Source organism: Pyrus communis, chromosome 1 (assembly GCF_041283825.1).
Source record: "Pyrus communis isolate YQ-2024b chromosome 1, ASM4128382v1, whole genome shotgun sequence".
NCBI classification, from domain to species: domain Eukaryota; kingdom Viridiplantae; phylum Streptophyta; class Magnoliopsida; order Rosales; family Rosaceae; genus Pyrus; species Pyrus communis.
The window spans coordinates 13,395,967-13,406,215 of record NC_142565.1 but is presented as its reverse complement, the minus strand read 5'-3'; positions in this window follow the sequence as shown (position 1 = coordinate 13,406,215).

The following is a 10,249-nucleotide window of genomic DNA, read 5'->3' as shown; positions in this document are numbered from 1 at the left end:
GAATTAATTAGTAAAGTCGATGACCCTGATTTAAAATATTTTTATTTGAAAAAACTCAAAAATTTGATTTCTCCTCATGAACCTGGCACTAGTCAAACTTCTTCTCAAAAGATTTCTCTCAGCACCACTTTGGAACGGTTTAATAAACCAAAAAAGGATTTGACCATCAAGGATTTACAAAAAGAGATTAATCAAATTAAATCAGAAATTAAGTTTTTAAAATCCGAAAATACCGAAATTCGTTCACAACTCAGTAGAGTACGTACGCAAGAGCTCGTCCAAAAACAAGATGATTCTTCCTCAAATTCCGATTCCGACGCTCACTCAGCTAAATCTTCTTCTTCAAAAGAACTTGTTTTAAGTTTTTTAGACAAAATAAGAATTCGAAAATGGTATTCTAAAGTTACGATAGTAATCGAAGATTTTCATTTACGATAGTAATCGAAGATTTTCATTTAGAAACCATCGCTTTAATTGATTCAGGTGCAGATTTAAATTGCATTCAAGAAGGGTTAATACCTACTAAATATTTTCACAAGTCTACAGAAACACTTAGCGCTGCAAATCAATCCCCGATGAAATTAAACTATGAAATTCCCAAAGCTCACGTTTGTCAACAAAATGTTTGTTTTAAAACTCCATTTGTTTTGATCAAGAATATTTCTGATCCAGTCATTTTGGGACTCCCTTTCATTGCTTTAATCTATCCTTTCAAAGTTCATCATAACTGCATTTCTACCAAGGTTTTTGGCCAAAAAATTACTTTTGAATTTTGCATGGAAACAGATCTTAAAAAGTTAAAACAACTTCAAAAAGATAATGTTTCAAAAACCCTCAACCAGATTACTGCAAAATCCCAGCAAATTGCGTTTTTACAAGACGAAATTAGACACAAAAGAGTTGAAGAACAACTCACAAATAAAGTTTTATTAGATTCTATTTCCCAGTTTTCTGATAAGCTTACTAAAGAAATCTGTTCAGATCTCCCCAATGCTTTTTGGCATAGAAAACAGCATATTGTTAAATTACCTTATATTAAAGATTTTGTTGAATAAAAAATCCCCACAAAAGCACGACCAATTCAAATGAATCAAGAAGTTTTAGAGTTTTGTAAAACTGAAATTAATCAACTTTTAGAAAAAGGAATTATCCGTAAAAGCAAATCTCCATGGTCTTGCCCTGCTTTTTATGTCCAGAAAAACGTAGAATTAGAACGCGGCGCTCCACGATTGGTTATCAACTACAAACCTTTGAATGATGTTTTAGAATGGATCCGATATCCAATTCCTAACAAAAGAGATTTGATAAAAAGACTTTCTCAGGCAACTGTTTTTTCTAAATTTGATATGAAATCAGGCTTTTGGCAAATTCAAATTCATGAATCTGATAAATACAAAACTGCTTTTGTAACTCCTTTCAGACATTACGAGTGGAATGTAATGCCTTTCGGCTTGAAAAATGCACCAAGTGAATTTCAAAATATCATGAATGAAATTTTTAATCAATACAGCCATTTTTCGATTGTTTATATTGATGATGTATTAATTTTCTCAAAATCAATAGATGAGCATTGGAAGCATTTGCATGCATTTGTTAGGATCATTAGGTATAATGGGTTAGTCGTCTCGACATCTAAGATTAAGTTATTTCAAACCAAAGTTAGATTTTTAGGTTACCATATTTACAGGTCTACCATCCAACCAATTGATCGAGTCATCCAGTTTGCTGATAAATTTCCAGATCAAATTATTGATAAAACCCAGCTTCAAAGATTCCTTGGATCTCTCAATTATGTTTCAGAATTTTATCCTCATCTGCGTCAACAATGTAAGCCCTTGTTTGATCGTCTCAAGGAAAATCCTCCATCATGGTCACAAAATCATACTTCCATTGTCAAACAGATCAAAAATCATGTCAAGACTTTGCCTTGCCTTGGCATTCCAACTCCCGGCTCTCTCAAAATAGTCGAAACCGACGCATCTGAAATCGGTTATGGAGGTATCCTTAAACAGAAAATTTCTTTCGAAACTCCAGGAGCGGAAGGCATCGAAGATGGATCATTCGAGGCCTCAATACTTGGTGGAACGCTAGATGATGCAGGAAAAATGTGCCTCTGGAGGAAAGCCGAAAGCCTTTGACGGTCACTTTGAATTCGGCCTTCAGATTCTTGCAGCTCATCAAGCTTCCTCTTCATGCCCGTCGAATAATTATTTGCAAGCACGTGCAAACTTCTATTCTCGTACTTAAGCTGCTTGATCTCTTGCTTAAGATTTTCCACCTTTGCCATCAATGATTCAACTTGACGGGATCGAGCAAGTAGGCGTTGGCCCATGTTGGACACAGAGCCCGCACACTGAACACTGAGAGCTAGGGACTCTTGAACGGCCAACTCATCGGACCATCCTGAAAGCAGCCTACTATCTTTAGGAGTGAGGAGGTTCCTAGCTACTATCGTAGCTGTTGTTGCATCCGTCATCACAGAGTCTTCACCTGTAAGAGGGCCATTAGAAGATAAGAAAGACGGGCACCATACCTTAGCCTGAGGCGGCGCACCCGGATCACTGCTGAGACTCAAATCTAAGCAAATATTAGATGGGTTAGCCATTTTCAAAGGTGTTAAAAGAGAAGGGTGGATGGAGTTAAATCTCAAAGGGCCGGAGACGATTTTCACAAATGGGCAATCTTCAAAGTGTGCATGTTGGAGGTGATCGATACCTCTATAAAAAGGAAAGACGACACAACCACCGATTCAAAAAGCCGGATTTTCCTGCGTAAAGTCGGATTTTCTTGCGTAAAGTTCGGCAACGCTTTTCAGATACAATCTCGGCATTTCAGATAACGCGTTCAACTTTGTCAAAAGATCTCTGACAAAGTTGAAAACGCGTGGAGGTCATCATCCCAACTACACACTTTTGCCGACAAGCGTGGGTGACAGAGCCGCATCCGCACTACTACTTGCCATTCAGAAATCGAAGAGGCGCTTGATCAGAAATCGAAGAGGCGTTTGTTCAGAAATCGAAGAGACGCTTGCTCAAAAATCGAAGAAGCGTTTGTTCAGAAATCAAAGAGGTAACACTCTCCGAACCTCAAAAGCTGGGCCGCTTATTCAAGGATCGAAAAGTCATCACTCTTTTTCAAAAAGCCTGATTTGCTGGATCAAAACTTTTGTCGACAATGGTAAAAGAACAGTACCACCACTTGCTATAAATCCCTATATATGTCGACCTTCATCTTTTGTGGCAAGGCAGACCTGAAGAAAATGCCCAACACTTCCTCACCTCCGAGGGCGCACTCCCAGCAAAGCCTCTCGAAATACTCAATTTTTCTCCTTCCCCAATGTGCTGATTCATTCGCTGCCTCTTCAAAAGCAAAAGTATCTCATATCATCAAAGGCAAAAGAAAAGGTATCTCATATCATGCTCTTTCCCTGTCTTTTCCTTTGTCCTTGTTCTTACTCGCATAGCAAAGTGAAAGAAAGCAATCAGCCGGCACTTGGAGTCAGTCTTCCGATCTGGAACCGACTACCTGGAATCTATTCCCTGGTTGCTTACCTAGCGTTGCTCTCGAGTAGTCATCTTCAACGGTTGATACACTTCCAGAGAAGGGACCACTTCTGCAAGGGGAGCAAGTAAGGCAAGTAAAAATGATACATTGAAGCATGTGGAGACAAGCGCAACAACTATGTTGAGTTATCCTCTAACCCTCTTCAATACGAATTGGAGAGATTGAACAAAGAAACAGATAAAAGGAGTAAGCTCAGACCTTCGGGGGAGACCAAAAGAATCCTCCAGCCCAGTTCAAGATTAAGCCTGTGGAATCACCAATATCAAGCCTTAATGCAATCACCAAGGAGAAGATGGAATTTACACTCCATAACCAGATTTGCATCCCTAAACTCTTCTCTTTGTTAGTTACATTCTGCCATGTTTAGTATGTTTAGTTGCTATTTATGTGTTTACTTCTGTTTTGTGTGAATCTATGCTTAAAACATTGAGGACAATGTTTGATTTAAGTGTGGGGGGGGGAGGGGTAACTAATGTTGTTGATGCAAATTCATGGGATTTTATCACCCATAACTTCCAATGTTGTTCCTTGTTGTTTTTAAGTGTTTTTTTTTTAAGCTATTTTAGAGTGTTTTAGTGTGTTTTGTTTTATAACTCCGAAAATCACATAAAAATTTGAAAAACATGTTTTGAAAAACCTAAAAAGAGTGTTTTGAGTCGTTTTTGTGTGTTTGTGTCTTAGGGTACCTTCCAACACAATGATGATGAGGATTTGGTTTGTAATTACATGGCTGTTAAAGAGAGTTATAAACTTGGATGAAAGTTTGATTTACTCTTTGAGTTATGCTTGGTTGTGGTTATAATTTATGAATTCACATGCAATCATAAAGAAAAAAATCAGTTTTTGTAACATGCTTGAAGGAAGGAACTCATAATAACGCTACATCCCTGTGAGACTCGAGCCATTACCTTCTTTGGAGAGTTATAATCTGTGATTCTTTGTTTTCTAAAGTTGTTGCATGATCTCATTATTCCTTGCTTGGTTGCTACTTAGAATGCAATTGTATCATGATAGAACTAAATGCTAGAACTTATATCCGTTTCATTCAAAGCATGACATTGAATTGCATAACATATATCAAGATGAAGTTGTGTAGTTGCCACCATAGCCAAATAGCCTTACTTCCCATATTTCGTATATGTTGTAAGTTTTAACCCCGTCGAGCTTTGTTTAGCTTTTATTCTTTGTTAACCCACATTATCCTCACCTAGCCTAGTTTAGGACAGTCCACACCCTTGTTCTTAAAAGATAGTGAGCATGACTTAAATGAATTCCTTTTGAGTTACATTATGAAAGAAAATGAGTGTGGGGGAGAGAATGTTTTGTTCTTAAGTGTTTATGTATGTTTTGAGATTCAAAAGAAAAAAAAAATTGTGAAAAACGTATGAAAAAGAAAAACAGAAAAGAAAAGAAAGAAAGAAAGGAAAAAGAGCTTGTTCTTCATTTTTGTTCAAAAGTTGAGTTTTCATTCAAAAGTGAATTCTAAGTTGATTCAAGTGTTTTGCTCACTATTTCTTTAAGAACCTTTGTTTTCCTTATCCTTTCTTTGTTATCCAAACACCCCAAGCCCCAGTACAACCCGTGACTTCAATCTTGAGTGTTATGTGTTTCAATTTGTGGAGTTTGAACTTGGTATGAGCATATGGTGTCACTGGTTCTCGCATCTAAGTAGTAGCATTCCATTCATGAGATCATACCTAAACATGCTTATTAACTCCAGAAATTGCTTTCTTTATGATACATATATGTGAGTGTTCATTTTCATGTTTACATCAATCTTCTCACATGTAACTAGATTAGGGTGTGTAGTTAGAAAATCTGAGTGAAAATTGAGTGCATATCTTGTAAGGAATTGAGCAAATTCTCTAAGGCATGTTACTACATTCCAAACATGGTTTTAAATGCTTAATTGTGAACTAATATGTGGTGACTATGATTAAGTATGTACTTAAGTGTAAGGATGATTAAAATCTATGTGAGTAATGTTCTTGAACATGTCATGTGCATTGGGAACCCCTGAGACCATTGTTGGAAGGTTTAGGTTTTGTTTTGTTTTTTCTGTTTTGCTCGAGGACTAGCAAAAGCTAAGTGTGGGGGAATTTGATAGGAGCATATTTAGGCAACTTAGTTGGCTTGTTTTCGTGCATTTATGTTATTAATTCTTAGTTATTTTAATTCTTCAAGCTTCTTTTGTGTGTTTTCAGGATCATAAGACGTATTTGACGAAAGGATGCATTGTGGAGCCTTTTGGGGCCTTTTGGAGCACTTTTGGGCTAAGGATGGATAACTTATGCTTGGAGCCAAAGTGTTGGACGAAATTGAAGGCCTTGTATGCACTTTAGGACATAAAACAAAGGGCCTAGCCCATTCTCTTCCCAAAAACCATCCTAACCCATGCATAACCTACCAATTTCAGCCACATGCATCACAAATACACAACCAATGCCGTGGCCTCCCACCCCTATTTTCAGCCATCCCACTTCATCATTGCAGCCACCATTCACCCTAGTTGTCACTCACATGCTTTCCCATTCTATAATTCACCCACATGCACTCTTAATCATTCATCCATTTTCTCCCATCACAAACACACAACCTTTGCCGTGCACTTCCATCCCATTTCCAGCATTCCCCTTTGCATTTTCAGCTTTCCACCAACCAACCTAGTTGTCATTACACATGCATTCCCTCTTTAATCATTCCCTCCTAGCTGCCATTCACATGCTCTCCCATCCATTCTCTCCCTATAAAACCATGCAATGCATTCATACACACCATTCCTATTCAACACAAAACAAGCACACAACACACCAACACAAAACAGCCCATTCTTTGCCGTGCATTCCCTTTCATTTTCCAGCATCTTTCTCCTCCATTGCAGCCACTCCAACCACTCCCCATCCCTCCAAAACACTACCCCACCATCACACATCCATTCCTCCATACAAATACCATCCCAAAACCTATCCTTAGATCTTGTGCCGCAACAAAGAGGAAGAGAAGAGGGCCTAAACGTTCATACAATTCAAGTTCGAGTTGTTGGAATGTTTAGGTGTTTCTTTTCCTTTGATTTCAATGTTTAATTTCAATTCTCTTTGTCTTGTACGTATGAGGAACTAAACCCCCTTTAGCTAGGGGGTGATTCGAAACCATGTTTATGCTTGCAATATGAATTGATTACCTTTGGTTGGAATTTCATAAGTTGTGGATTCAATTTGTTTAACCGTTTGATTGATAACTTATTTATGTATGTTTATTGAGAGTGCACGCTTAATTTTCATGCATGAATATGACACTAGAATATAAGTGAGTTTCACCTAATAGTTATGAACTTATATTCACAAGTAGTGGAGGTTGCTTATAAACAATCGCGTTAAATGAATTCTTGGCACTAGTTTCATGCTCATCATAGTAACGAAGGCCTCGTCAACACTTATAGTTTTCATGATGCTTAATGATCTTTGATTGTATCTTTATTGTGCTTTTCACGTAAAGGACTTTTGGAGAATGTTGTGAATTGCGTTGCGCAAACCCATCCAATTCATTAACTTAAGGAGAACTTGACGGTTAATTTAAGCGGACCTAATTAACCCGGGGTGTTGAGTTTCATAATTTATCGAAAGACCAACTGAACATCATCTTGTATGCAAGTGTAACATGTGTGGAGAAGAACCCCTTAGCTATTCCATCATCCATTGGTCTATCACAATTTGTTTCACAATCTGTTTTCTTTATAATCTGTCCATTTAATTTAATCTCGTCCAAACACAATTCCCCCCATATTTTGTTAAGTCTTAGTCATTATAATCTGTCTTATTTTGGTTTTTAAGTATTTGGAGTCACAAACACTTTTAAATTCGTCCAAATTAAGTTCTAGTTTCTGTTTGAGTCAATTTGATTGTTTTAGGCAGTTTTGAGTGTTTCAAAGCTATTCTGAGTCATAGTAGTCTTGTTAAGAATCTTTAAGTTTAGTTTTTGTGTTTTTGAGTCAATTCCAAGTAGATTAGCACCCCTAGTTAATCCCCGGTTAGAACGATCCCTACTTACATCATTACTACAATTGTCACAAATAGGGTTTAATTTGTGTGTCACATTCGTTTCGCATCATTCATGGAAAATAAATTTTGAACTGAAATTTTAATGTGTAATTTTAAGATAGGAAAATCTCACTTTTCAATAATTCAAGAACTTAAGGACCATAAATCAGCAACTACCAATCATTCATGCGTAACTAATTTGAGGATAAGATATTGAGACTCAAGTACCATAAAATCATGTTAGGAAAGAATATAAAAAAATAAAAAAAATAAAAAGATTAAGGACATCTGTGTTAAAATAGCGGCCCAAAGTTAGGTGTTATGGATTAAAATTTTGCTTGAGTTCTAAATTGGGACTTTTTTAAAGGCTGTTTTTGTTTCAAGAGAGGAACCAACATGACGAAACTTAAACAAGCTGGTCATTTGTATCGTAGGAGAAATTCTCTTTTGAATGCATAGTCTTAATGGTGTTACCGATCAATTGAATGTTTGCCACGTATTCATTAATTACTTCAACTATCCATTTGAATAGATGTTTGCATATGATGGTTACATGAAAGTATCTCTTGTGTCATGGGGTGATTATATACTCCGGACTTTATTTGTTCTCACATGTTTCCTATTTGTATTGAGTAATAATTTTTTATATTTTAGGGTTCCTGGTTACAGTACTTGATTGTTATGTGTCCTAGCTTCCTTTGTGATTTCTAGTGACTTAGTTTTGGTGTATGACAATATGAGAATTATCTATTGCAAGGTTAGATGAATGAAATCACCGGGGAAGTGTTAGAATAAGTTATCTCATTTTGTTGTACTTTTTTTTTTTTTTTTTTACCACTGTGGATCACCCACATCATCTCCGGTCGGTATCCTAAAGATCAACTCTATAGTTGACATTGTTGGTTAAGATTTTTGAAGTGAGCCTTACATCCTCGTAGTCAAATTTTCCCTTACAGTGCCTGAATTGTTGGTGAGAAACTTTTTGCAAATACTTACCCACACGGTATTAAATGTTTGAAAGCGACCAACAGATTCATCTTGGGCCATCGACACCCAAACTAAGCATAAGGCGACATCTTCAATAGGAAGCTAATAGGCGTTTCTAACGCTCTCTTTGTCTACCATATGAGCTAAATTTAAAAGAAGAATGGAATGATTGAAGATATTTGGTAGTAAAATATGAGAAAAATGAATTTTTTTTTTATGGATTAGTTGTGAACAAATTGATGAGTGTTTATAGAGTTTTGCAGAAGTTTTGGTATAGGTTCTGATTTGGAATAATTAATAATATTATTTTGACCTCTGGATTTAAATTTGAGCTGTTGAATCTTTCTTTTTTTTTACCTTTGAAAAAAATTTAAAACTTACAAATGGATTACAACGGTAAAAAATTCTAGGTCACACATTAAATAGTCGTTGGAAATTGATTCCACTGGGCACGTGACACTAGATAAAAACCCTAAAGACACTCAACCATTGAATGCCAACTGTTGAACCATGATTTTTCAAGGCAGGAGTAAGACAGATTGGAATGCAATTACCTTAAAAGTCTGGTCATGAACTTAACAGTTTTGAGCGGAGCGATGGTACCATCATCATACTATTCCGGAGTAGTGGGCAAAGTCTAAGCGACATTGCTGAGAATGACCATGCTTGTTCCGCAAGACGCGAGGATCTGAATCGGTATGGAATCAGCCAGATTTTGCTATTCCTACAATCTAGAAAATGGCGTGTGACGTAGTAATCACACTCGTAAAGAGGATGCAATATCTACTTCTAGATATCCTCTAGAATTTTGCCAGCTTAGAACGAGAATTATATTCTAAAAAGGTCTCCACCATCCACAGCGGTGTGGGAATTTGGTCCTAACACCAACTGCCCTTTAATCTCGGTAGTAGAGCTTGCGCCTTCCATGTGCACACCCCCATGGAATCCATCTCCTTTTATTCTGCTAATAGGTAGGGCCTGCCTTTATTTGTTCTTCAAGTTGCAGTTGCTGAAATGTGGGCTCTCTGGTTCACTTGCAATCTTATCCATCTGCGGTGGGTACTAGTCCCAAATTCCCACCACCATACTCAAAATTCCAAAATTCGCACTTCCAAAATACATGCCTTTAAGAGGTTTTAAGCCCAAATTTTGGGGTTTCTTTTGTTTCCCACCCTTCCCTTAAAGACATGCTAGTTTTTTAATTACTAGTATTAGGGGTGGGTTTGGTTTCAATCGGTTCGGTTTTTTGCCAAAATCAAATCCAAACCGAAATTTCAGTTTGGTTCGGTTCATTTTTTTCGGTTTTTATTCGGTTCAGTTTTTTTATAAAACCTAATTTTTTTAAATTTGAAAATTGGTCTATGCTCTACAACTTTGATTACAGTTTTTCCATTTCAAAGAAAGTAAGGGAAAAAAAAAAGAGAAATAGAAAGAAGATGCAAGAAGAAACAAAGAGAAAGAAGATGCAGGGAGGGTCAGGTGGGGAGAAAAAAAGGAAGAAAGTAGAGGGTCAGATGGGGAGAAAAAAAATGGAAGAAAGAAAAAGGTTGGGTGGGGAATGAAAAAGGACTTGGATTATAGATTAATGGTTGGCCTAAAACAAAAGCTTAAAACACAACTATGTTTTACTATTAGCGCGACGAACACAAATTGGTCGCATA